Here is a 26127-nt window from a genome sequence, read left to right as displayed (position 1 = left end):
CAACTGACACTGCAGAAATACAAAGGATCATGACAGATTACTACAAGCAACTATATGTCAATAAAATGTAAAACCTGGAAGAAATGGACAAATTATTAGAAAAGCAAAACCTTCCGAGACTGAACCAGGAAGAAATAAAAAATATAAACAGACCAATCACAAGCACTGAAATTGAAACTGTGATTAAAAATCTTCCAACAAACAAAAGCCCAGGACCAGATGGCTTCATAGGCGAATTCTATCAAATGTTTAGAGAAGAGCTAACATCAATCCTTTTCAAACTCTTCCAAAATATAGCAGAGGGAGGAACACTCCCAAACTCATTCTACGAGGCCACCATCACCCTGATACCAAAACCAGACAAGGATGTCACAAAGAAAGAAAACTACAGGCCAATATCACTGATGAACATAGATGCAAAAATCCTCAACAAAATACTAGCAAACAGAATCCAACAGCACATTGAAAAGATCATACACCATGATCAAGTGGAGTTTATCCCAGGAATGCAAGGATTCTTCAATATATGCAAATCAATCAATGTGATACAACATATTAACAAATTGAAGGAGAAAAACCATATGATCATCTCAATAGATGCAGAGAAAACTTTCGACAAAATTCAACACCGATTCATAATAAAAACCCTCCAGAAAGTAGGCATAGAGGGAACTTTCCTCAACATAATACAGGCCATATATGACACACCCACAGCCAACATCATCCTCAATGGTGAAACACTGAAACCATTTCCTCTAAGATCAAGAACAAGACAAGGTTGTCCACTCTCACCACTATTATTCAACAGAGTTTTGGAAGTTTTAGCCTCAGGAATCAGAGAAGAAAAAGAAATAAAAGGAACCCAAATTGGAAAAGAAGAACTAAAGCTGTCACTGTTTGCAGATGACATGATACTATACATAGAGAATCCTAAAGATGCTACCAGAAAACTACTAGAGCTAATCAATGAATTTGGTAAAGTAGCAGGGTACAAAATTAATGCACAGAAATCTCTTGCATTTCTATACACTAATGATGAAACATCTGAAAGAGAAATTAAGGAAACACTCCCATTTACCACTGCAACAAAAAGAATAAAATGTCTAGGAATAAACATACCTAAGGAGACAAAAGACTTGTATGCAGAAAACTATAAGACACTGATGAAAGAAATTAAAGATGATACAAACAGATGGAGAGATATACCATGTTCTTGAATTGGAAGAATCAACATTGTGAAAATGACTCTACTACCCAAAGCAGTCTACAGATTCAATGCAATCCCTGTCAAATTACCAATGGCATTTTTCACAGAACTAGAACAAAAAATTTCACAATTTGTATGGAAACACAAAAGACCCTGAATAGCCAAACAATCTTGAGAAAGAAAAATGGAGCTGGAGGAATCAGGCTCCCAGACTTCAGACTATACTACAAAGCTACAGTAATCAAGACAGTATGGTATTGGCACAAAAATGGAAGTATAGATCAATGGAACAGGATAGAAAGCCCAGAGATAAACCCCCGCACCTATAGTCACCTTATCTTTGATAAAGGAGGCAAGAATATACAATGGAGAAAAGACAGCCTCTTCAGTAAGTGGTGCTGGGAAAACTAGACAGCTACATGTAAAAGAATGAAATTAGAACACTCCCTAACACCATGCACAAAAATAAACTCAAAATGAATTAGAGACCTAAATGTAAGCCCGGACACTGTAAAATCTTAGAGGAAAACATAGGCAGAACACTCTATGACACATATCACAGCAAGATCCTTTTTGACCCACCTCCTAGAGAAATGGAAATAAAAACAAAAATAAACAAATGGGACCTAATGAAACTTAAAAAAGTTTTTGCACAGCAAAGGAACCCATAAACAAGACCAAAAGACAACCCTCAGAATGGGAGAAAATATTTGCAAATGAAGCAACTGACAAAGGATTAATCTCCAAAATTTACATGCAGCTCAATATCAAAAAAAAACAAGCAACCCAATCCAAAAATGGGCAGAAGACCTAAATAGACATTTCTCCAAGTAAGATATACAGACTGCCAACAGACACATGAAGGGATGCTCAACATCACTAATCATTAGAGAAATGCAAATCAAAACTACAATGAGGTATCACCTCACAACAGTCAGAATGGCCATCATCAAAACATCTACAAACAACAAATGCTGAAGAGGGTGTGGAGAAAAGGGAACCCTCCTGCACGGTTGGTGAGAATGTAAATTGGTACAGCCACTATGGAGAACAGTATGGAGGTTCCTTAAAAAACTAAAAATATAACTACCATAGACCCAGCAATCCCACTACTGGGCATATACTCTGAAAAAACTGTAATTCAAAAAGAGTCATGTACCACAATGTCATTACAGCTCTATTTAAAATAGCCAGGACATGGAAGCAACCTATGTGTCCATCAACAGATGAATGGATAAAGAAGAAGTTGCACATATATACAATGGAATATTACTCAGCCATAAAAAGAAATGAAATTGAGTTATTTGTAGTAAGGTGGATGGACCTAGAGTCTGTCATACGGAGTGAAGTAAGTCAGAAAGAGAAAGACAAATACCGTATGCTAACACATATATATGGAATCTAAAAAAAAGTTCTGAAGCACCTAGGGGCAGGACAAGAATAAAGATGCAGACATAGAGAATGGACTTGTGGACACGGGAAGGGGGAAGGGTAAGCTGGGACGAAGTGAGAGAGTACCATTGACATATATACACTACCAAATGTAAAACAGATAGCTAGTGGGAAGCAGCTGCATAGCACAGGGAGATTAGCTCCATGCTTTGTGACCACCTAGAGGGGTGGGATAGGGAGGGTGGGAGGGAGATTCAAGATGGAGGGGATATGGGGATATATGAATACTTATACCTGATTCACTTTGTTATACAGCAGAAACTAACACACCATTGTAAAGCAATTATACTCCAATAAAGATGTTAAAAAAATAAAATTAAATTAAGAACTTGAGTAGTGTTAAAAAAAAATTAAACACGACATTTTTATTTTGTTCCAATTGTTCCAGTCTTAGTCTGAGGTTGGCTAAACTTTGGGGTTGGCTCCTGTATCCTTTTGAAATTCCTCTGTGGTTTTGTGTTTTGGAAGATTCTTTAGGTTGTGGAACTGTGTACATAAGATGCCCTAGCCTTGTCTTGCATACTCCTTCTCCAAGCCCTGGAATTAGCCTTTTCTCTAATTAATTCTGTTTTCTTTGGTCATGGAATGTTATCAGAAACCAGGAGTTTGGTGATAGATGTGCTCAACCTACTGGGCTATCATTACTTCTATGATGGCTTAGCTGACAGAGCAAGGAAATGCGTGTGTCCCGCCCCAGGTACACACTGGTGTCTACCAGTATTTCTGAACCTAGTCTTCTCTACCTATATGCAACTAAACTTGAGAACACAGCGGTGTGTCCAGCCCTAACCCAAAGCCTCACGGACCTCTCTAGCCTTCCTCCCTGTCGTCTGGAACCTCTGGCCCAACAGCGAGAAGCCCGTACCAGGTGCCTCCCGGTACCTAGTGGTTGGGTCCCAGGATGCACATGCGGTGGTTCCGAGCAGTCAGCGCGTGTCCACGTGGACACACTGAGGTCAGCATGGCAGCCCCAACAGACGCTCATCTACCTTGCAAACTCCATGCGTTTGGAAAGTTACCTAGGATGCCACCGCCAGTACACTGTATCAAAATGTGTAATGTCAGTAGACAGGTTTTACAGTCTGTATTCCATCCTGAGATTCAGGATCTCCTAAATGATTTTTTAAATGTATGCGTTAAGGTTCACTCTTCATGCCATAAAGCTCTATGGCTTTTGACAAGGGCATCGTGTCGTGGGCCCACCGTTGCATATCATACAGAATAGTTTCACCCCCTTAAAAATCACCTGTGCTTCACCTGTTCAACACCCTTCCCCCAATTCCTGGATCCACTGACAGCATTATCTTAATTATAGTTTTGCCCTTTCCAGAGTGGCTTATAAATGAAGTCATACAGTATGTGGCCCTTTAAAACTGGATTCGTTCACTCGGCCATATGCATTTAAGGTTCATTCACGCCATCCAGGGACACTCCAGAAAGGAAATGAAGAAAGCATTCCATTTAAAGTTGCATCTAAAAGAATTAAATGCCTAGGAATAAATTTAACAAAGGAGAGGAGAGACACATACACTGAAAACTACAAAACACAAAACATGAAAGGAAATTAAAGACACCCTAAATAAATGTAAAGACATCTGTGTTCACAGATAGAAAACTTTTTCATATTGTAGGGTGACAAGACTCCCCACAAAAGTCATCCATATCTTCAGTGAGGGGTCGGAAGCCACTGCTTAAAGGGGGCAGGGCTTGCTTTCGGGGTGATGGGAGGGTTTGGGAACTAGAGAGAAGAGCACAGCATTGTGACACTAGATGCTATTCAGCTGCTCGGTGTAAAATGGTTAATTTCATGGTATGTGAAGTTCCCATCCATTAAAAAAAAAAAAAGATTCATGGATGACTCTTCAGGTTCGACAGCTCATTCTTCCAGCACTCGAGAGTGTCCCCGTGCATGTGTGGACCACAGAGAGCCCATTCATCCCCTGTGAAGGGACAGCTTCCTGCTTCCAGCTTCAGCCATTATGAATGAAGCTACTGCAAGCATTTGTGTGCAGCTCTGTGTGGACATGGATTTTCAGTTCAGTCAGGTAGATACCTAGAAGCATGATTGCCGTTCGTAGTGTAAAACTACGTTAGCTTTATATGAAAATGTCACACTGCCTTCCGAGGTGACTGTATCAACCTTCATTCCACCAGCCATGACGAGCTTTTCCATTGTCCTCCATACTGGTCAACAGTGGGCGTTGTGAGACTGGCGAATTTTAGCCATTCTAATAAGCCAGCAGCAGCGGGACTGGGGGTGGGCGGAGCTATCGAGGAGGGTCTGGATTTTCTCTAGTCCTGATGCTCTCAGACATGTTGACTCCAGGCCTGTGGGGACGGACCCTCACTCTCCTGAAAGGCCACTGCACCGTGACCCTTCACGGAAGGGGAGTGGGCCCACATAGAGCACAGGTTACAAGCACGGGGTTCCAGACCCTCCCGCTGAAGTCCAGCTCTTTCATGCATACGCCAGAGTGGACCGAGAGGCCCTTCCCGCCACAAAGGCCCCCTATCATGGTCCCAGGACAAGCTCTGTCACCTCAATAGCAGCCCAGGGGGGAGGACAGAAGGATTACGAAGTCCCCTCTGCCTGAGGCACCTGCACGGAGCAGCCGCCCGAACTTCGGCAACTTGGGCACGGGGCTGGTGCAGCATGCAGTGTCCATGGAGGCTGCACTGTCCTCATGTGCTGTGCTGCTGAAGCCGAAGGGGCTGGCTGGGGGTGGGGGTCCCCAGAGACCCTCACCCTCCTCTGCTCCAGCTCTGCCAGTGTCCAGAGAAAGGTTGGAGGTCAGGGGGCAGTGGGGCAGCATGGCCCACCCTGGCTTGCAGATTTGAACCTGTTAAAGAAAAAATGATTTGTGACACTTGTTGAAGATGGTAAGACAGACCTTATTCCAGGGAGAACATCACGACAGGTGGAGGGGCCACGCAATAGGGGTCCTGAGTGGGACCAGCTCCACATACAGCTTGGGCAGGTGGATACTGACAGCCAAGAAGATGGTGGGGGTTGGTGGGTGGAAAGTTACTAAGAGGAAGCATCAAGGTAGTGGACTCTGGCTAAACCAACCTCACAGGATTCCTGCTGAAGGTGAGACAGGGTGCTTGAACATGACCTGGGGGTGTCAGGAGCTGATGAACCTGGTCAGGTATGAAGGTGATCAGATACTGATGTATCTGATTGAGGGCAATTCTGATTGAGCTGACTCAGCAAGATTCCTGCCAAAATTGTACCATGTGGAAAGGAAGTCCAGAACAAGAATGCCGAAAGGAAGTCCAGTCCAGAATGTGGAAAGGAAGTCCAGAACCAGGCCCAGTTGAAAAAGAGCTCAGGGGACCCTGCGTGGAGTTTGGTGGAGGAGACAGTCTTTGTCAGCTCTCAGCTCTATGGCCAGTAGTTTCTGGCCCTGTGTCCCTTGGTGACAACCCCAGGGAGGGAGGGACAGCCCAGAGGGCACAATCCCTGCCCAGGCAGCTGGCACCCCGTCTGAGAGGTCCCCTGAGAAATAGCCCCTGTCCCCCGAGTGGCCGCTCAGAGTCAGGCTGGGCGTGCCCCCCACATAGGTCACTTTGGATGATCTTGAGGCGAAGGTGATGGAGAACCAGCAGAGGCGGGGACAGCTCTTGACCCCCCCTAACTGTCTAAACACAGAGCATCCCATCCCATGTTTGCAAATGATATTCAGTTATAAAGGAAATGCAGGTTTGTAAAGCCACCTCCGTACCAAGCGGAGAGCTTCTCAGGAGACAGCACCCGTTGCCCGGCAGACTCTGCCCCAGAGACAAGGCTTCGGCACATCTCCCGCCTCACCTCCCCAGAACCACTCCCCACCCAGAAGGCTTTTCCTCTAGCAGAGGGTGAGACCTCAGCCTCAGTGTCCTGGCTGCCTCTGCAAGGCTCATTTCTGTGTGAAACTCCCACACGTGGGTTGTGAATGGCCATTCACCCTCTAACCCCTCTTTGCACAGAGAGAAGGGGCATGTTCTAGGGCTTGTGCAAGTCTCTGTCCAGACTTTTCTTTAAAAAAAAAAACTTTTTATTTTATATTGGAGTACAGTTGATTAACAATGTTGTGTTAGTTGGTGGGAACATAAATTGTTGTAGCCACTATGGAGAACAGTATGAAGATTCCTTAAGAAACTAAAAATAGAGCTACCATAGGACCCAGAAATCCCACTCCTGGGCATATACCTGGAGAAAAACGTGGTCCGAAAGGATATATTCACCTCAATGTTCATTGCAGTGCTGTTTGCAATGGCCAAGACATGGAAGCAACCTCAATGTCCATCGAGAGAAGAATGTGCAGACTTTTCAAGGGCTGCATGGAAACCCGAGGTCCCGGGGCACTGAAATCATTTAATTTCTGCTGAGCCAGAAACCTTGTCTCCGATATAAAGAGGAAAATCCAGAGACTGCTCTTGCACGGTCAGGACAATCTCCCAGTGATATTATAGATGCTCTCACGCAAGTCTTTCCAAATAGCTTGCAGGGGAAGAAGAGGGAATAGGGCTTACAACTTGAGTCTCTGCAGAAACAGAGGTGTGACACTTGGATTAAGTCCAAGCCTATCCTCTTCTCTCAATAACCAGAGAGCCTCCCAAGCCCTCCAAAAGTACGCAGGTACTGTGAAAGCCAGAACATCGAAAAAACAATTGTCCTGCGTTCCGTCCTCATATGAGAATGCAAACTTGAAAATCAGTCTCCCTAGACACCAGCTCCTTCAGAGGGTCCATTTCTGCTCCTGAGGGACAATTTCCCACCAGTTGACAGGGGCAGCTGGTCCTCAGTTGCACCCCAGGACCCACCATCAAACTTGAAATAGAGGATTGGGAACTGGACGTCTTGACTGATCGCCATGAGGGACTGATCGCCGTGCGATCAGAGGACTTGTCTCTACCTGACACCTCTGGCGCCGATCCGGCTGTCGGGGTCTCTCGACCTGCAGATCTCAGCCACCCGGTACCGATCGGCCTTCTGAACACCCATCCCTACTTTGTAGCCCAGCAATCCTTGTAGGTAGACCTGTGCCGTGTAAATCAAATGCCGTCACACGGAAGGAGAAGAAAGCCCTCGTTCCTACTGTCCTTGAAGGAGACGCCCGCCTGGTCTCCGGCCTCACGGGCAGGCGGTGCCGGCGGCTGCGGAGCGCGGAGCCCAGCACACGCTGCCTGCACCGGGCCAGCCCCTCTCTGTGCAGAGCCAGGACGCGAACCCCTGGCGACGCTTTCACAGCCGTGTTCTCGTCTTGACTTCCTCACCCGGTAACACCCCCGCCTGCCACCAAACACAGAGGGGGACTGAGCCAGACGGAATCACATCGTAAGGGCCCTGTACTCTCTTGCCGCGCCTCCCATCTCGAGACCCCCTCCAGGCGCCGTCCGCACCTCAGTTCCTGCTGCCGCAGCGAGCGGGCTTCCGGGAACAGCCCTGCGCGCTCGCCTTCGCTCCCGCGGCCCCGACGCGCAAGCTGCCTTCGCACTGGCGTTGGGAGCAAGACGGTCCCCACGGACTGGTCCACCTCCGGGTACCGGGGGCCCTGTCAATAGCGTACAGACCCTCGAAGCCGACTTAGACTCTGCAGCTTCGCCCAGGGTTCCACTCTCAGTCGGCGTGTGGCTGACAAGTTCCCCGGAACCAGACTGGGCAGGGTGGTCCTGGAGACCCCTCCTTCTCCTGGGTCTCCAGCTGAAGGAGGCCATGAGCCCCTGGATCCGCCCTTCAGCGGGTGAGAACAGCTGGTACCTAGTAGGACACGGGGTGTCTCCGGGCACTCAAAGGCTCGCCCCAAGGCCTTGAGTCAATTTCGTCCTTCCCTGTCCCCACGAGAAAGCAGCCTTGTCGAGCTCTAGGGCTGGCTGGCTACTGCACCCGGGCCCCTTCCCTCTGCTGCTGTTGCCGATCTCCGGTACGCCCCACCCGAGACGCCCCCTCGGAGTCTGTTTCCTGGCCCTCGAGGCTCTAACCCGCTCTGAAGCCTGAACCCCGGCAGGGTCCACACCCCAGCTCTCAGCTTACGCTTAAGGCTTGCCTTTCTGCATTGCCATGAAAATTAGGGCGTGGCCGCAGGTGTCCTGGGACAACCTCCGCCTCTCGGTATGTCCTGCGTCTCCCTCCCCACATCCGTTAGGCCCGTGGCATCGGGCGCACCCTCTGCTAGCCCCTCCAAGACCACTGCCGTGAGCGGCCAGGCCTGGACCCTCCCCCGAGGCCGCCCCGCTCCCCTCTGTGCTCCCCACGCTGTGCCCGCTCCCGGGCGACGCCTCCCACGCCCACCTCTGCTCTCGGGGCGGGTGACCCAGGAGCAAGCCCCCCTGGCCCACGCCTCCATCCTCTTAGGTCCCCTTCACCCTCTTGATCCGCGACTCCCGTCCCTACTGGGGAGGGAGACCCAGCCCCTTCCACAGGGCTCCTTGCAGCCACAGAAAGGGTCTCTCGGACACGCCTCCGTCAACCCCGACTTCTCTTTTGCAACCGCTAATGTAAACAACATTTGGGGGAAACATAATAGCCGGTTACGCAGGCCACAGGTCCCCACATGCACGTTCTCAGCACGCTCTCTGCCCCAGACCCCGAGCTCCCAGCCCTGGGGCTCACGCATTGGCAGAGGGAAGGCGACCACTGTTTACAGTCGCTGCAGACGTGCCTTTGGAGTCTGCCCTGCTGTGGGCCCATCCGGAAACCCCACGGGGCCCTGGCCTCTGCTGGTTCTCCTATCGCCCATGGGCGTGTGATGGCTGCCCTGTTACAGGCTGTTCAGCTCCTGCTAATGTTACTACAGTTCCCTCTCCAGCACATACTCGGGAGGCTGACACTGAGTCTCTCGGGCCCAAGGAGCCGACAGGGCTGCTAAACACACAGCCAAGAATGGACCCCCATCCTTTCCCACCCAGTTCCAGAACCTGCCCGTATCCCTGACGGAGAGCACTGGTGAGCAGGCAGCTTCCCCACACGCTGAAAAGACAAGGGCGTACGTTCAGAAGGGTGGAAACAACGATCAGACACATTACACCTGAGCCGAGGGGCTTCCTGTGGCTCCCTGTCTTCTGACGTTGTGTCTGGCACTTATCCTGAGCGCGGGGGACCCGTGCAAATGGGGAAGACAAAGAAGCTGTAAGACAGGGGGCTCTGCCTGGCACCCACAAATGATCACTGTCCACAAACCCCGGGCCACACTCTTTGCCAACACGTGGTGTGTGAATCTGAGCACATCACTGCAGGAAGCCAGCCTGCATCAGGGAGCCCTCCTGGGCCCGCCCTGGCCCTGCGGCACTCCAGCTGGATCTCATAGACTTGGCTCCAGCTTTATCCAAGACTCCCACCTTTGGGGGACGCTCTGATGCTGAGGGCCTGGACCGCGTGCCATCCAACTAACATGCGATGCCACGACGTGGTAAAGAAATGCACAACTGAGATTATTCCTTGCCGGGTTGGATCAGACCCAGGAATCACCCTACAGCAGAGATAAACCACTTGCTTCCATAAATTCTGGGGTACTCATTGGAACGTCCTACGCTACCATCCTCCATCATCAGGGTGACTGCAGCATTGCCATCTAGACCTAAAAGGGACTCAAGGAAACATCTGTCAAGAAAGTGGACTTAGGTCTTCCCTGGTGGCGCAGTGGTTGAGAGTCCGCCTGCCGATGCAGGGGACACGGGTTCGTGCCCTGGTCTGGGAAGATCCCACGTGCCATGGACCGGCTGGGCCCGTGAGCCATGGCCGCTGAGCCTGTGCGTCCAGAGCCTGTGCTCCGCAACGGGAGAGGCCACGGCAGTGAGAGGCCCGCGTACTGCAAAAAAATAAATAAATAAATATAAACAAGAAAGTGGACTTACATGGCCAGAATCACTGCCCTTGGCCCTTAAAAAAGTAAGGCTCCAAAGACGAAACATGGATTAACCCCCTTTGACATCGTTTTTCCAAAGGATTCTCTAAACCTTCACTCCTGGGTTCAGTGAACTTTATGGGGACTTAGGTGAACAAGCTGATGCTGTGAGTAGCCACATACAACGACTAACTCGTGTTGTCCTGAAGCAAATACTCTGCCAGGCATTTCTCCATCAAAGATGGATTTCTTCAGGATCAGCAGACAATTGCAGTTTGGGGTCTGCAACCCCAGGGAGACAGGTTCAAGTCCGCAGGCGGCAAGGAAGGGCGAACTCTTTCGTGGAGGGGAAAGGAAGTCAGGAGGCCGGTAGTAAACGGGCTCACCCCTCAGCCCTGGTAACCAGCACGCTACTCTCTGCTTCTGCAGGTTGGATGTTTTCTGATCCCAGGTACGAGTGAGGTCTGCAGGATATGTCCTTCTCTGTCTGACCTATTTCACAAAGTATAATGCCCTTGGGGTCCATCCATGCTGTCGCAAACGGTAATACTTCCTTTTCACCGATGGAGAAGCTTCCATTGTGTGTGTCGACGTATTTTAATTCATCTTTATTCACTCATCGACAGAGACAAATTGTTTCGGTGCCTTGGCTATTGAGAGCACTGTTGCAATGACTGTGGGGTGCTGACACCTCTTGTAGATGCTGGCTTCATCATCTTCACACATATACCCAGGAGCGGGCTTGCTAGATACTGAGAGGCTTTTAAGTTTACTTTTGGGAGGAGTCGCCCTATTGCTTGCAGCCCACTAGCATCTGCCACCTCTCCTCGTTTTGCTGACAGCCATGCTAACAGGTGAGGTTCCCCCGATGCTGACTGATGTTGAGCACTTATTCATGTCCTGTTGGCCAACTGCATGTCTTCTTTGGAAAGGTGTCTATTCGAGTCCTCTGCCTGCCTCTTTTGGAATAGCATCCCTTGTTTGCTTGTTTTGCTTTTGAGGAGTATGTCTTCTCTATTATATTTTGCATAGTAACCTCTTGTCAGGCATATTTTTTGCAAATACTTTTCCCCATTCTGTAGGTTGCCTTTTTGTTTTGTTGATTCTTCCTTTTGCTGTGCAGAAGCTTTCTATTTTGAGGTAGTCCCACTTGTTGGTATTTGCTTTTGTGGCTTACGCTTTTGGTGTCATGTCCGATGGCTTCACTGGTGAATTCCAGCAACATTTGAAGAGAATGAACGCCAAACCTCCTCAGACTCTTCCAAAAAATTGGAAAGGAGAGAACAGTCCCAAACTCATTTTATAAGCTGAGGGTACTCCAAGGAAACTGCTGATCAGTAGCCCCGATGAACACAGATGCAACAATTAACAAAACACCAGCAAACTGAATTCCACAGTACGTTAAAGATATTATACACCGTGACCAAATGGGATTGATTCCTGAGATGAAGAGATAGTTCAGCGTGTGGAAATCAACGAATGTAATACACCACATGAATAAAACTAAAGTCGAAAATCACATGACCGTTTCAATAGATGCAGAGAAAATGTTTGACAAAAGTTAACATTCCTTCACTATAAGAACACTCACCAAATTGGGTAGAGAAGGAAAATACCTCAACAAAGTAAGGGGCATACAAGACACAACCACAGCTAAGATCATACTCAATACTGAAAGGTTAAAAGCTTTTCCTCTAAGATCAGCTTCAAGACAGGGGTACCCACTCTCACCACCCTTATTCAACAGAGTATTGGGATTCAGTATCCCACAATCAGGCAACCAGACAAGAAAAAGAAATAAAAGGCATCCAGATTGGAAAGGAAGAAGTGAAACTGTTTCTGTTTGCTGACGGCACGAGCTTGCATGTAGAAAGTCCTAAAGACTCCAGCAAAGAAATACTGGAATGAATAAACGACATAATTAAAGCTTCGGGGCAAAAAAATAATCTACATACAAAAATTGGTTGCGTTTCTGTACACTCACAATGAACTTCCTAAGAAAGAATGAAAGAAAATCATTACTTTTACAGTAATATCAAAAACAATAAAACCCTTAGAAATAAACTTAATCAAGAAGTAAAACATCTAGATGCTGAAAACTATAAAACATTGAGGAGAGAACCTGAAGTAGACGCAAAAAAGTGGAGAGACACCCCACATTCATAAGTGTGAAGAGTCGGTACTCTTGTAACATCCTTACTACATAAAGCCATCTATGGATTCAATGTCATCCCTGTCCAAATTCCAGTGGGATTTTCAACAATGTCCAAAAAATTCCTAGCATTTGTACAGACCACAACGCCCCCCAAGTAGCCAAAACAATCTTGAGAAGGAACAAAATGCGAGGCATCACAGTTCTCAATTTCAAACTTACTACAAAGCTCAACTAATCAGAACAGTATGGTACTGCTATAAAAACAGACACAGACCAATGGAACAGAATGGAGAGCTCAGAAATACACCCACATATATATGGTCAGTGAATACTGGACAAGAACGTCAAGAATACTCAGTGTGGAAAGAATATTCCCTTGAACGAATGGTGTTGGGAAAACTGATATCCACTTCTCAGAGAATGAAATTAAATTAAATTAAACCCCTCTCTTACTCCATTCACGACAGTTAATTAAGGACTTAGGCATAGACTGGAAACACTCTCCTAGAAACACACAGGAGGAAAGTTCCTGGTTATCTTGGTGTAGGTTTTTTGGACACTGTTGGCCACAGACCGCAGGACCTGGAGAGTCGTCCGTCCAGACCCAGCGGAGGCTCTGTCATCCACACTCCGAGCCTGAACACACCGTGAACCCTGCCCTGGACTCCACGCACCTCTGCCCACTGTCCTGCTCCATCCCTGGCCAGAGCCAGCTCTGACCATCTGCCCGCACTACCATCTTCACATCACAGCCTCCATTCTTCCATGGAGACCTGGCTCGGTGGGCAGCTGGTGGGTGACCTTGTGCTGGGTCCTTTGCTGCCTGTGCCCAGCCTGTGGAATAATTAATCACCATAGCAATCACGGCTCCATGGGGATTCATGGTGAGGACCCAACAAAGTGACCCACAGGCACTGGGCGTGGTGTCCAGCCTGCACCGAGCACTCAGCCACGCAAGCCGTTCTTTTTAAATTACTGCCACCACATTCCTCCACCCTGAGCATCCTTTGTCTGTTGCACCTGACATAACCCAAAGCTTCGGAAGCTGTGCACCCACCCCCAAGAGGGTCCATGCCTGTGGAGCCAAAGCCCAGCCTTGGGATTCACCCCAGCAGTCGCGCCCCTCTAGCAGGACACAGGAGGACACAGCACACATCTTCAAGCTGGGGTCGACCTGCTCCTCTGGTCTTGCTTCACTGCGGTCCACAAGGCGGTGCTTCACCAGGCAGCCAGCAGCCAGCAGCCTGTCCATCCACCTGTGTCTACAGTGCTGTCCCTGAGACTCCGCCCCCGCTCCTGGGCTCTCCCGCCCCTCCCCCACCCACCCCCACCCAGCCCCCGCGCCCACTCCCACCCAGCAGGCTCTGCTCCTGGTGCCCTGGACACAGTGCGTGCTGGGAGGACCAAGCAGGCACAGAGCACAGTTGCTAGCACAGCACACTGACAGCGTCAATGACATCTCCCGGAGCGTTCCTTTTCTAGCAATAAAACTTAACAAAAGCAACTCAGGAAGAAATGGAAATCTTAATTAGAGCGCTAACCCTCAGGAAAGCATTCAGATTATCGGGTGTCTGGCTACCTGCACAGGCCACTCCAGGCCCAGGTGGCTTTGGGGTGAGCTTTCAGACTTTCACAAAACTGGCCACGTGTATGAACCCTGCTCCAACGCCCCCAAAAGGAGGAACACGGGCTGGTTTACAGACCGGCCAATAGCCAGAGGTCATAAACGCAATTCTAGGAAGCTGAATTCTGTCCGGTTCATTGAACAGACTCAGACCAGACGTTAGGAACCACGTCTAGCTCATCCCAGCATTCAGGCAAATGATGGCCTGCAATCTTCCCAACGGAAAGTCCCCATCAGACAGAAGCCCTGCGGGCCCACGTGGATGCCGTGGGGGTCGCCCCTCTCCTCTCCACACTTGAGGTGACCCTGAAAAGTTGGTGAGATAAATTTTGTATTTTAGACGGGGCAGGAAAACTTAAGCATGGTGTGTTCCCGACCCGTACTAGGCCCTCCCCGAATGTGTGCACCTGCGCCACACCGTAGCCAGAGCTCCTCAAAGGTGGGCCTGCCTGCCCCCCGTAGAGATTGACTTTTCCTCTCTTCTGACGCTGGCAGTGCAACTTCGTAAAGAATAGCGTCCTTCCCAGCTCTGTAGGGGCCACGGTGACCCGCTGCCCACTTTGTACGTGCTTCCCTGGGCTGTGCCTCCTTGGTGACCTTTATGTAAAATGCCGCATGTCATTCTGACGTACGATCCTTTGTCTCGAAAATGTGCGTGACTGTGTCTTCCACTCCGAGCAAGCAGAACCGTCCTCAGAGCTTCTGAGAATCTGCTTCCCCAGTGAGAATCCTCAGTTGGCTTGAATGAAGTTCGCTTTTTTCTTCTCAACTTGATAGTTCCTTGAATTTTCATTGACAAAGTCCAGAGAACAACTCGGAGCCCCCCAGCTCTGAGCCCCACGGCCCATCGGGGGACACCCGGGCTCTGCTCCCCGAGGCCCCCCAGCTCTGAGCCCCACGGCCCATCGGGGGACACCCGGGCTCTGCTCCCCGAGGCCCCCCAGCTCTGAGCCCCACGGCCCATCGGGAGACACCTGGGCTCTGCTCCCCGAGGCCCCCCAGCTCTGAGCCCCACGGCCCATCGGGAGACACCTGGGCTCTGCTCCCCGAGGTCCCCCAGCTCTGAGCCCCACGGCCCATCGGGGGACACCCGGGCTCTGCTCCCCGAGGCCCCCAGCTCTGAGCCCCACGGCCCATCGGGGGACACCCGGGCTCTGCTCCCCGAGGCCCCCCAGCTCTGAGCCCCACGGCCCATCGGGAGACACCCGGGCTCTGCTCCCCGAGGCCCCCCAGCTCTGAGCCCCACGGCCCATCGGGAGACACCCGGGCTCTGCTCCCCGAGGGCCCCCAGCTCTGAGCCCCACGGCCCATCGGGAGACACCCGGGCTCTGCTCCCCGAGGCCCCCCAGCTCTGAGCTCCACGGCCCATCGGGGGACACCCGGGCTCTGCTCCCCGAGGCCCCCCAGCTCTGAGCTCCACGGCCCATCGGGAGACACCCGGGCTCTGCTCCCCGAGGGCCCCCAGCTCTGAGCTCCACGGCCCATCGGGGGACACCCGGGCTCTGCTCCCCGAGGCCCCCCAGCTCTGAGCTCCACGGCCCATCCGGGAGACACCCGGGCTCTGCTCCCCGAGGCCCCCCAGCCAGCTGGGCAGAGGGGGCAGCTCACACCCTAGAGACGGCAGGTGGGACGATGACCCCGTGTCCATGCCTCGAGGACAGCTGGTGACACAGAACTCCCAGGGAGAGCCCAGAGCAGCTGTGGCCGTGGCAGCAAAGTCAGGTTCAGTCAGGCCCGGTTCAGGCTGGAGGCTCCCGGCGGGCCACCTTCTCCCGACGCCACCCACTGCGGGCGTGAGTGCCGAGCCCCGACCTCACAGCATCACCTCCGAACCCCAGGAGAAAGCTGGCGACACCGTGCACCCAAGAGGAGGTTCTTTCCAAAGGGTCAGCCTGCCGGGCTGGGTTCCTGGTCAGTCCCTGACCTGCAGCCCCACACGATGCACGGGCGTCCCGAGTGCCTGCGGGCAGCAAACACAGGAGCCCACGTGGATGCTGGGCCGCGTCCAGCACACCCAGGGCCTGGCTCCCCCGCCCCCGCCCTAGACGTGAGGCCCCCGCCCTCGCAGCCTCACAGCACACCGACTCCCAGGTCTCACCGCAGGTAGAGAGCCCTAACTCACCGCTGGCCCATCTCCTCGCGGCTCCCAGGGGCCCGCAGTGGGCAGCAGCTGCACTTCGCCCTCTGACTCCTTGACTCGCCCACCAGCGGCCACGCTGCTTTCCCGCCTGGAGCTCCCCAGCTGCCCCACGAAAATGAGAGGCAGAAGAGCGGGCGCCCAGCTCCTCGATCCTGCTGGCTGCTCGGTAAGCACAGCCGCTGGGAGGACCCGGCTCCTAACCAGGTGTGTCCCCCCCCACCCCGAGAATGCAGGGGCGGCCCGGCACCAGTGGCAGAGAGCCTGGTGTTGAGATGCCTCTGTCATGCTTCCGCTGCACTGCATACCCACAGGGGTTGTCTGTCAGTGGTCCTGGCCGTGACCTTCCCCCAGAAGCGCTGGAGGCTCAGCCTTGCCAGTCCTCAGCTGCCCAACGCCCCTCAGCTGCAGAGAGAGACACGGAGCCCTCTGTGAGGGCGGAGTCCTGACCCATCCCTGCATCCTTGCCGGCTGGCGGGCACAGCGGCCTCATCGCATCTGCACGGCCACCCTTCCTGGTCCCTCACCAAAGCCCCTGGAGCCCCACCCCTGCTCTCCTGTGACACACTGGTCACCTCTGCTCACAGTGGGTGGACCCAGCTCTCCCCTGCTGTCAAGAGTGACTGAATAAAGGCCGTTTCCACCACTTTCACGTTAAAGGCCCATGGACAGCAGCTGCATGAACGGCTGGCCGGGACAGTGAACGCGGAGCCCATGCTGTTGAGACCCCTCACAGGCCGGCCCTCAGGCCGAGCCCAGCCTGCCGCGGCTCAAAGGCTGCAGGCCAGGCCCTGACTCACCTGGACGTCCAGCCTCCTGGGGGGGGCAGGTGCCCTCGTCAGGGGCCGTGAGGAACCCCAAGGAGGAAGAGCACCTCTCACTCGGAGCTGGGGGACAGCACTGCGGAAGGCTGATCTCCAGAGACACCCCAACCGACCGCGGAAACACCCACGTCACACCCGGGGAGGGCCCCCTGCGGCAGGTGCTGAGAGGCGGAGGGGGGACCACTCCACGCGCCCACAGACGGCAGACAGCCTCTCACATCCAGTCAGCTGTCCCTGGGCCCCAGTCGACCGACAGATGTCACAGGTTTGACCCCAAACCATCGGCAGCTTCCAGCAGATGCGAGACAAGGGCAAGGGGAGGCCAGACCCTCACTGGTCACACCGAGGACAGAGAAGCTCTCTGAGGGGGGCCCAGAGAGCAGGACGGACACAACCAGAGCACCCCTGAGCCAGGCAGACTGGCGGCCACATGGACCACGGTGGCCAGCAGGGTCGCCTGGGCTGGAGAGGGGGTGCCATGCAGGTTTGGGTCAGACCCCGCCCCCTGCTCACCCCCCAAACCCACCGGAAACGCAGGGTCCCCTCCTCAGAGCCGGCCCGAGCCAGCAAGGGCAGCCCCGGACACACGGCCGCGGGGGGAGGATTCTGAGGGGCGCGTGTCACCGTGATGGTACTGTAGTAGCGGTGACTGCTACACCCACAGTGACACGGCCCTTGTCCGAAAGCCCCACCTGCACTCGCTCACAGGAAGTGGAGCTTGGCGCTGCGCCCCAGCGCCTGACCGGGAAGTCTCACCCATGGGGTCCGAAGGCAGAGGTGAAGGACACCGAGCAAGACAGAGGGGGTGGGGTGCGAGGGAGGGGGCTCAGCCTCGCTTCGTGCGGGAGTGCATGCGCAGACCCGGCCAGAGAGCACGGCAGGGGCACGGGAGGGGCACGGCAGGGGCATGGGAGGGGCACAGGAAGGGCACGGCAGGGGCACGGGAGGTGCACGGCAGGGGCACGGGAGGGCGGCCGTGAGGACAAAACACCTGCACGCTCTCCCTCCTCGGCGGTTACCACCTGCAGACACTGCCTGCATAAGGGGGGTTTAAACTGATGCAAATGTATTCTTAAAACTCAACACCTAACGGTGCTGGAAATAGCACCAAGTCCGGGACCTGCAGCTTCTGCCCCCTTCGGGGCCGGGGCCTGGGGCTCAGCCCACTACCAGGGGACACGGGAAGGGCCTGGGGCTCGGCCCACCTGCTGAGGCCCCTGAGCAGAGGCACCGCCGAGGCCCCTTATGTGGGGTCACCAAGGTCCAGATGAGGCAGCAGTTGCAGAGAGCACCCCCGGGGCCTGAGACTTAGGATGCCAGCAGGGCAGGGGTGCCAGTAAAGGGCCAGCCCTCCAGCCCCGGCCCCGGCCCCAGGCCCGGGCACCCCCAGCAGGTGGTGCTGGCACCCTCTCGATGCCCCGTGGTACTGAGGTGGGACCAGGTACAGAGCAGCGTCCACATTCCAGAGGGGACACCGCAGAACTCGCCAGAGCTTTCAGGCCTGGTGGCAATCAGTCACCCCTAGTCACCCCGGAATGGATGCCCAGAGGCCACTGACTCGGCCGTGCTCCAAGGCCGGGAGCTGTGAGGACTCAGAAGGGATGCGTGGACTCAGGGAAGGAGGGCCCTGGGCCACCGCAGTGAATGTCTTCCCCCAGGAGCCCTGGACGCCCCGGTGGTCAGGGCAGGGGGAAGTGGGGCCCAAGAGGAGAGGCCACTGGGCACCCCTACACACCTGCTCTAGGTCCTGCTGCAACCAAAAGGCCTGAAGCTGCTCAGAGTTGCATCTGGGGACAGGCAGGCACACCTCAGACCCAGAGCCCCAGGGTTGGCGGCAGCAGGAACGACCCCTGTTTTGCTCCTGGCCTTCCTGGCAGGGGGCGGAGGGGGAGGCACCTGCTGGCCCCAGGGTTACCAAGGGCCCCAAGGTGACCCATACACCGTGTGTAGACAATTTGTCAACCCAGGAGACCGTCACAATGGGTTTGGCTTCCAAACCAGACGCTGACACCAGCTCACTCAGCAGGGCCCTGCCTCAGAGCCTCAGGATAGAGCTGGGCGTGGTCACTGACCACCGATGGGAGAGGCCTCCCACGTGCTCCCAGCAGGACACGTGCAGCGGCAAGACCGTCCCACAGCTTTCCGGGCCCCTGCTTCCACCTGACAGCCCCCCAGCCCGGCCCCCGGCAGCAGGGATTGGGAGAGGGTCTGTGGCACTGTGGTATGGTTACTGCTCGGGGTATGGCTGTTATTATACCCACAGCATCACAGCACCCATCAGAAACCCCGCCCCGGGAGCCCGAGCCATGGCCCTGTCCCCAGGATTTTGAATGGGGCCACATCACCATGGGTACCACGGCGACCACAGGGAAACAGCCTGTAACACAAACCCACTGGGGCGGAAGCACAGGGAAGGCCCCCAGCACCGCGCCCCCCTCACGCCACAGGCGGACTAGTCACCATCCCCTGGCTCCCATCCAAGCCCATCAGACCATGAAGCCACCCAGGTCTCAGCCAGACACGCTCCAAGGACTGCGACCCCGCTGGCCCTCCCAACACCAAGAAGGTCTCAAGGCCACTGTCCTGGCATCCGGCCAACAGCTTGGGAGCTTCCTCCCTGAGTCACCTGGGGGCCACAGCTGGAGACACAAAGACCCCACTCTGCAAGGACCCTGTGAGCCCCCAAGTCTGGGCAGGCGTGTCACAAGGGAGGGGCTGGCCTGGTGGGCTGGCACTGCCCCTGCCACTCGGAGACTGGGCCTCCTGGCCACACCACCTATGCCCACAGCACTGTGCGCCAACCTGCCCCACACCCCACTGCAGCCCACATCCGCACCACCTGCACCCCACTGCAGCCCACTCTCCACATGTTGCTCCGAGCAGGCTGGGCGCCCTGCCCTGTGGATACAGGAATATGGGCAGGGTCTCTCCCCATCGGGGGCAGCTGATTGAATTTGGTTTTGGAGCCATTTCTTCCAGGAGAGTGGACCCACCTGCCCATGTCCCTGGGACTGGCCCGGCTAAACTGTCTACCCAGAGCCCAGCAGTGCTCCTGGCCTGGCACCTCCTCCTGCGGCCCACCCAGGACCCTCGCTGCACACGGGCACACAAGAAGCCCTCCAGAGGGGTCACCTCCCAGACACCCTCCCCCGCCCGTGCTCAGCCAGATTCAGGTGCAGACCACGAGCCTGTGTGAGACACCTGCAGGAGAGAGGCCAGCCCCCCACAAGCCTGCGTGAGACACCTGAGGAGAGGGGCCAGCCCCCTGCGAGCCTGTGTGAGACACCTGAGGAGAGGGGCCAGCCCCCCGCGAGCCTGTGTGAGACACCTGAGGAGAGGGGCCAGCCCCCCGCGAGCCTGTGTGAGACACCTGAGGAGAGGGGCCAGCCCCCAGGGCAGCCCCTCAGCCCAGTGCACCTGGACCCCTAAAAGGACTTGGGGTGCCCCCACTCCCGTGCACCCACTCCACAGAGGCTTGCTTCTGCCCACGCCTTCAGTGGGGGGCACCGCGTCCTTCCTTGGCAGACGGTGCAGACCACCCCCCGACCACGCTTGCAGGGGGTGCGGGTGGGAGGATGTTCTGGGCACCAGTGGAGACAGCCTGCCGGACACCTGCATCCGGGGCCTCCAGCAGGGAAGGGCCTGTGACCACAAGCAGGGCTTTTTGCCGAGGTCCCTACTACTGTGATACTATGACGGATACCACAGCGACAGACGGGGCAGCAAAAACCCGCTGGTCGGGACAGCCGGGCCTCAAGGCCCAAGGGTCACAGCCCAGGCCTTCAGTGTCCAGCGCCACTCCTGGCTGGCTTGGCCCACGGGCCTGTGTCCAGGCATGGCAGCCGGAGGCTTCAAAGGGCTCTAGGCAACTACACTGACCCACAGAGCCACAAGCCCAGAGCCCAGCCAGCTGGCAGAAGCCCCCTGACTATCAACACCCACACCCAAAGGAACCAGGAAGGACAGAGCTCACACCGGGCAAACCATCAGGTCAAGTTCCCAGTAGGCAGGACCCCTAGATACCCTCCTGACTCTGCTGGGAGCTCAGAGAAACTGACAGGAGTGGACGCTGGAGCTGGGCCTGTACTCAGTTGCCTAGGAGCTCGCTGGTGAGCACAGTGGGTAGGGTTCAGGGCAGGTGGGAGCACCTTCCAGCCTGCTGCTGGTCCCGAGGCAGGTGGGTCCGTTTCCTGGCCTGGCCCAAGGGGGATCCAGGGGCCTCTCCCTGGGAGCGGGGCTGTACAGGCTGCTAGTGTAGCCGAGTGTCTCCTGAGATCACTGCCAGGAGGTGCGCTGCACCAGAAGCCTGCCCAGAGTGAGCAGCCTCTGGGGAGAGCCCCTCGGAGGAGCCGGCCCACCTACGTTTCCCTCTGAGCCCACAGCACAGCTGCCCGCCTGACCCCACAGGCCCTGCCAGGGTGCTTAAGCTGGGCTGGCCTCCCCACCCGCCAGGTTCCTGGTGCAGGGCGCTGTCCAGGGCCGCCCCTGCTCTGGGCCTCTGCTGCACTTCCTGCGGTCCCCCAGCCCATCCTCTGCAGGCTCTACGTCCAGGCTTCCCCAGTACGGCACCTCCGGCCTGCCCTTCTGGGCAGACTTTCCTGGAAGGGCGGCTGCAGGGACTTTTGTCACCGTGGGGGTGTGTCTCCGTGTCCCCTACGTGACTTACAGACATGGCAGCGAAGCTGGAGCCCAGACTCTCCAGAAGGGCAGCCCGAGTCAGGTCATGTCACAGGCCCAGCCTGCTGGCCCTCAGGTGGCAGCAGGGGCACTAGGGACTGTCCCTCCCCCGGTGCCTATCTAGAGCCACGACTTTCCCCTACTGCCCAGCCCTGGGGCCTCCCTCTGCCCAGGCTGGGGGTACCCTGCTCCCCTGCCCACTGCCCCACCTCTGCTCCTCCGAACCAGACAGCTCCCCCCGACAGGACGTGCTTCCCAAACCTCCCCGTAAAGGCAGGCGCGGTCCCGGGGGACAGCCCAGCCTCTCATGTGGCAAACACAGGGTCCCTCAGGGGCTGCCCGCCCCACCCAATGCCCCTCAGACCCTGCACACAGGGCATCAGGACGCCACCTAGATGGCCACCCAAGCCCTGAGCCCAGCCGTGAGCCCCTCCAGCCCACCCCAGGCTCCCACAGGAAGAACGGGTCAGCCAGCGAGGAAGGAGGCTGGCAGCCCAGGCAGGCAGGTGGGGGCCGGGGCCCAGCCTCCCCTTCCGCCCGTCTGCCTGCCCCTCCTTCCCTCCAGATGCACCAGGGCGCCCTCCGTGGGGAGGGGAAGTCATGGAGGGTCTGGGAGGAGGGTCTCTCGTGGTGAGACTGCAGCCTGGGCACCACTGCTGCTGGCTGCACAGCCAGACCAGCCGGCGCCTCGGGGAGCTGAGGCCCGGTGGGGACCGTGCAGGACCCCTCCCCGCTGACCCCAGGGCACCGTCCTGCCGCCAAGGCCCAGCTCCCCTCACCCAGCACCTGGCAGGGCGGGTGTGGGCGGAGTGGAGTGGCTGGGGCGGCTGGGGTGGGGAGGGGAGTCCAGCTGCAGATGCTACCCTGACCCAGGAGCAGGCTTGGGGGCAGGGGAGCGCAGAACTCTCTCACGGCGGGAGCGAGCCCCGCGTCAGCCCTCTGACCCCTGCCCTCAGGAGTCCTCCCTCTGCCGGCGTGGTGACCGGCCAGCCGAGCGGCAGAACCCTGGCTTCAGGTCGGACCCCACGCCCCAAGGAGGCCCGGAGCCCAAAGGCTGCCAGCCCGGGGCTCGGGCAGCCGCTCAGGTCCGGGATGGCCATGCCTCGCGCCTGAAGGGGTGACGTTCCGTGGCGGCAGGTGGGCTGGGGACAGGGTCATCTGCCTCAGAGTCCACCCCCCGTGGGCTCGTCCTGACGTGGACCAGGCTGAAAGCACCCAGGGGCTCCATGGGACACCACCCTGCAGCATACAAGACCAGCGGGGCGCTGAGCGCCCTGCAGCCAGGGGGTTTCTGCACCTGTCTGTGCCACGGTGGTACGGTAGTAGCTGGTACCACGGCGACACGCTCAGGGACAGAAACCCCCGCCCCCAAGTGGCCCGTTAGCAAGGAGCCTACCCTCTGGATGTGAGGCACAGCCCTGCCCTCCCGGCCAGCAGACACCTGCACACCCTCACCCTGCATTCGCAAGGGGCAGCAGCAGCCTGAGGAAGGGTCCTGGGCCCGGAGGCGGGCTGCCTGAGAGGAGACGCAGCGGGTCTCCCAGCAGCTTCCCGCCACAGGGCCCCTGGCAGAATGGAATTTGCGCAGGCCTGATGCAGGGGGCCCTCTGGCTGGAGCTCACATTGCCTCGGGCCCGCAGGGGGAGTCCGCAGGCTCAGAGGCCCAGGCCCTCGGCCCCGCCCTGACAGGAGACCCCCCCAGCCCAGCCCAGCAGCGCACCCTTCATGGCAGAGGCCTCGAGGCCCAGAGTGCAGCCGGGGATATGCTGAGCAGCCCTGGGTCACGCTGGAGCTGATGGGAACGACACCGTGAGAGAAGCTGTGGCCAAACCGGCCCCCAGGCCTCCGGGGACCCAGGCCCAGGCCAGAGGGCAGAGGGCAGAGCGCAGCCGGCCAGGCGCTGTCCTCGGACCCTGGGCGACCGCAGCACATGCCCCCCAGTGCCCCGTTCCGTGGTGAGGTCGGGGAGCTGGGCTAGTCCATGGGGTCCTGGACCTGTCCCCGCCCTCCCTCCCACCGTGGCTCCGGAGACCCTGGCCAGAGCTGCCGAGGGTCACATCCTGCCACCACTGACCCCTCACAGACACCCCAGGAGACCCAGAGCCGGACTGGCCCCGTGCGTCCACCAGGACCACAGCCCTCCCACGCTCTGCCCGCTGCCCGGGGTCAGCAAGGGTGCCGGCTCACAGGGAGCAGACTTGGAGGACACCACCATGGGCTGGAGGCCAGCCAGCACTCAGGCCCCGTTTCAGAAAGTGGCCCCGGGAAGACCACCCCAGAAAGGGACCGCCCCGCCCTCCACGCACCCACAGCCGAGCCTCCGGGCCTCCCCTGGGTGGGGACCTTCCTCCAGGCGACGCCCTCCACAGAAGCCCCACGACACGGCCCCTCCCAGGTCCTCACGGGCCTCTGTCCCAGCCCTGGGGACTCAGCCATGCCAGGCAGCCGGGGTACCCCAGCCCACAGCAGGACCCCCAGAAGCCTGAGCCCACCGTGGGTCAGGGCAGGGTGGACCCTACATTCACAGGTGTGCCCACCTACCTGCACCCCCCATCACCCCCGAGCCTGTCTCCAGGAGGGTCTGGAGCCCCCCTCATGGTGGGGCTCAGGGCAGCACTCACCGAGCTCCCCTCCTGGGTGAAGGCCGCGAGCCGGGCCCCAACGGCCAGCGCTGGTCACCGGTGGGAAGGCAACCTGAGGACAGCCAAGCCCCAGGCAGACTGTTCCCTGTGCGGCAGCCCACGCCCACCTGGCTGCCCGGCATGCAGGAAGCAGATAAACTCCGGGCCAGCTCAGGTGTCCGACCACAGAGCCCTTTCCTGCCCCCCGCTTCCTGCCCTGCCCCACCCGCGATACACACAGACCTGGGAGGTTCTCAGATAGTTTCAACATAGGGCTAGGATTGCCCTGAGCAGATTGCCCTGTTTTCCTTCATTCTTCGCTCTTCCATTTATTCGTCATCCCAGGGTGCCTGAGCGGGGCCTGGGGTGTGGCTGCAGGCAGGCACAGGCCACGCTGCAGTCTGCACACTGGTGCAGCACAAGGCCATGAGCGGAGGCGCAGGGATGGCTTGGAATGTGGGTCTCCCTGCCTGATCTGGTCTGGGGTCAGTCAGGGTGACTTCCTGGGGGAGGCAGCACTCTTAGCTACAGTTGGAGAGAAGGAGTATCTAGGACTTGGTGACAGGACAGAGGGATGCACAAGGACACGCCAGAGCTCTGCCTGCACAGATGGGCCCTGGGGAGGACGAGGAAACTCAGCTGGCAGCGCCAGAGGTTCACAGCTCCAAGACCCTACACTCAGCCAGAAAGAGTCCCCAGCAGGGCAGGGGCTCCTCAGACCAGAGCAAGCCCGTGCTCCTGACCCTGGGCGGTGGGAAGGGCCCGAGGGAGGACTGGGACTGCAGGGGGGACGCCTAAGCTTCCCCACACCCGCTCCGGGTCCCTAAGATCCGCACCGGAAAGATTGAATGCACCAGGATCACCCAGAATCTCCTCGAAATGCAAAAACAGATGCAGCATTCGGGCGGGGGCAGCCCGGGCGACCCTGAGCCGCTGGTCCACAGTGAAGGGGACTCCAGAGAGTCCTGGACGCACCTGGACAAGGACACACTGCTTGGACAGCGAGCGTGCCGGGAAGGTGGCTGTGGAGGGCACCATTCCCCACCCGCCCCAGCCAGCCACCGGGAGGTCCCCGCCACCCCCCAGAAGACGCGGCCCCCACCCAGACTTCACACCCCACAGCAAAGCCCCGAAATCTCCCTCCCTGGCCACACAACCATTCGCCTGGAACCGCACGCCGACCTCCCAGAAGTCCAGACAGTGACCCCCACCCGGAGGAGCCAGGGCACACGGCTGCCCCTTCCCTCCTGTCCGAGAGCCCCACCCTCCCTGGAAGCCACGGCCTCAGAGCAACACTCACAGTCACTCTCACACTCACATGCACGTGCACGCACACACACACAGACCCGCACACACGCTCACACGCGCATGCCAGTCGCCCGCCCCCTCCCTGGGCCCTGGAGGGTTGCTGCTCTGCTCTCCTCCCCGTCACCCATGTGTACGCCCTCAGGTCCTGGCCCCGTCTCGCCAGTGCTGTCCTCCTCTCCCTCTTGCCTGCCCCAGGCCAACCTCTGGACCCCTCAGCACCCACCGCTCTGTTCCCAGAATCGCTGTTTGCATCATCCGACCCTCGCCCGCCCACTCCCCTCTCTCCAGCTCCTTCC

General features: G+C 56.7%; 3 long non-coding RNA genes and 3 gene segments (V, D, J or C); 3 read left to right on the top strand and 3 right to left on the bottom strand.

The window, feature by feature from the left end:
- The window catches only part of LOC105748033 (immunoglobulin gamma-1 heavy chain-like), a 201023-nt gene that overhangs the window by 89532 nt on the left and 85364 nt on the right, over positions 1-26127 (top strand).
- Positions 1-26127, bottom strand: part of LOC125963632 (uncharacterized) — an 88433-nt gene that overhangs the window by 6525 nt on the left and 55781 nt on the right. The window lies entirely within an intron of this gene.
- The window catches only part of LOC101277626 (Ig mu chain C region membrane-bound form-like), a 296190-nt gene that overhangs the window by 235259 nt on the left and 34804 nt on the right, over positions 1-26127 (top strand).
- Positions 1-26127, top strand: part of LOC101287043 (immunoglobulin heavy variable 4-38-2-like) — a 195574-nt gene that overhangs the window by 145444 nt on the left and 24003 nt on the right.
- LOC117200140 (uncharacterized) lies at positions 3002-24651 on the bottom strand. The gene is made up of 2 exons (XR_004481590.2): positions 24524-24651; positions 3002-5499 (listed from the first exon to the last, which is right to left on the bottom strand). It is a non-coding gene; the product is annotated as an uncharacterized LOC117200140 (long non-coding RNA).
- On the bottom strand, positions 13976-17434 carry LOC117200139 (uncharacterized). 3 transcript variants are annotated; one of them, XR_007475843.1, is made up of 4 exons: positions 17202-17434; positions 16387-16806; positions 15412-16224; positions 13976-15238 (listed from the first exon to the last, which is right to left on the bottom strand). It is a non-coding gene; the product is annotated as an uncharacterized LOC117200139 (long non-coding RNA). The 3 variants fall into 3 exon arrangements; XR_007475844.1 differs by having other exon boundaries at positions 15202-15296; XR_007475845.1 differs by having other exon boundaries at positions 15202-15296; positions 15644-16224; positions 17202-17433.

This window comes from Orcinus orca, chromosome 2 (assembly GCF_937001465.1).
Source record: "Orcinus orca chromosome 2, mOrcOrc1.1, whole genome shotgun sequence".
Lineage (NCBI taxonomy): Eukaryota > Metazoa > Chordata > Mammalia > Artiodactyla > Delphinidae > Orcinus > Orcinus orca.
This window is presented reverse-complemented; position numbering and strand designations above follow the sequence as displayed.